This window comes from Echinops telfairi, unplaced genomic scaffold, assembly GCF_000313985.2.
Source record: "Echinops telfairi isolate 266 unplaced genomic scaffold, ASM31398v2 ScPeMD7_53;HRSCAF=182, whole genome shotgun sequence".
Taxonomy (NCBI): domain Eukaryota; kingdom Metazoa; phylum Chordata; class Mammalia; order Afrosoricida; family Tenrecidae; genus Echinops; species Echinops telfairi.
Window position 1 is genome coordinate 18,947,448 of NW_022103951.1, and position 1,770 is coordinate 18,949,217.

The window sequence follows — 1,770 nt, forward strand, 5'->3', positions numbered from 1 at the left end:
AAGATTTGGGTCCATACGCCTTCAGTGGGGAAAAGTGTGAGGAAGCTAGATTTAGCGACAGGGGGTTGTCCCTCCCAGGCCTGCAAAGGCCCCCATAGAGGAGGTTGGGAAGAAATCAGGCAATGATTAGACACCTATGAAACCCCCAACCTGAGCATGCTCTTACTCAAGCCCCTGAGCCAGGTGGGAGGAACACTTGGTTGGTCCAAACTAGGCACAGGCTCATGATGTCACCCAGGGGGACTCAACCCAGGCAACGTGTTCAACCAACACCATCAACCAATACTCCGAGACAGAGGCTTGAAATATTCTGCCTGTGGGAAGGCCTCTCTCTCTTACCTGGCTCCTAGTGGCAGGAGAGGGGGAGTGTCTCTCTCCCCTGGGTGAGCCCACAGGCACACACCTTGGTGCCTACTTGGTGCCCACAGTCTCTGGGCCCACATCCTCTTAGCCTTTAGGGTTCTTGGGCTTCTGTGCCCCCAGGGTCTGCTCCCCCGCCTACCAAGTTCTGCATGTGTGGGTACTCTTTTCCACGAGGTTGCTGGTGCCCCGTTGTGAACCTCTTTGAGAATGTAAAACCTGAAACGTGTCCTGTCCTTCATAAAAACCCACTTGGATTACAAAACTGGCTTCAGCATGACTTCTTTCAGCGTTCAAAGCCAAGAACAGAGGTGTTACCCACTAGAGAATAATACCCACTGAAACAATAGCCATGACTCTGTCCCACCACCTCCCCCCTCCCTCCCTGCTTCCCAGGCTCAGCAGCCCTCTCTGGAGTCCCCACCACACAGAGAAGCTCCTTGAACTTGGTTCTCTAATCATTATAATTCTCTTCTTAATTGTCTCAGGACTCCAACTGTAAAGTATTATTCTTTAGTTAATAAGTTGTTCTTTCCGTGTGAACTCTGACCTTTTTCCATACACATAACCTATACAGAACAGTTAGACTTTTCACAATCCATCAGAAATGAAAATCAAATATTAGCTCTTTTGCTTTAAGTTTTAGTTCATCCTTGTCATTACTTCTGAAAGATAGCCAGATTAGGGATAATGGGTGTTGTCTCTGCCTGATGCCTCCGTTAAATGAAACTTAGTTGTCCATGCCACAAGAAAGGGTTTGGAAAGAAATCTGGCACACTCTTTAGACCCAAACCGAGCATGCTCAGACCCAATCCACCTAGGCCCAGGCACATTAGGGATCAGCCATCTGACATCTCACTGGTTGGCCTAAACTGAGCCAATAAGGTCGGCCAATACCCTCAAGGAGGCCTCCCCAGCCAGTGGGGCCAGGAGGGGATAAGAGCAGTCCGGGGCAGGCCGGGTTTCTCTCTCTCTTTCAGGTGCTCTCGGCAAGGGCAGGGGGAATCTCTGCCAAGTGTGTGGTGAGTAAGCACCTGCAGATCCTCTTGGACCAGTGTTCTCTTGGCTCTCTTGGAATTCCCTGCTCTTGGTTCCTGCTGGGGACTCCCCAGGCTGGCTCCACACTCCTGTTCCCGAATTCCTTCCACGTGTTTTTCTGAGTTTCTCTGAAAAGGCCATTTTCACACTCGAACTTTCTCAGGCCCCGCCCTGCGGCCTGGCACACTATCCAAGGATGGTGTGTATTTTCTGAGACTGTAATACTTGAAACTTCCCTTCCCCTCCTAAAAGTACTAGGATTTATGAATGTGCTTCTGCTGTCTGACTTCTTTCAGCATTGAGAAGCAAGAACTGTGGTAAACCACCCCAGAACCCTGAGAATGGCACAAGTTACAGTCTCTGAACCTGGGC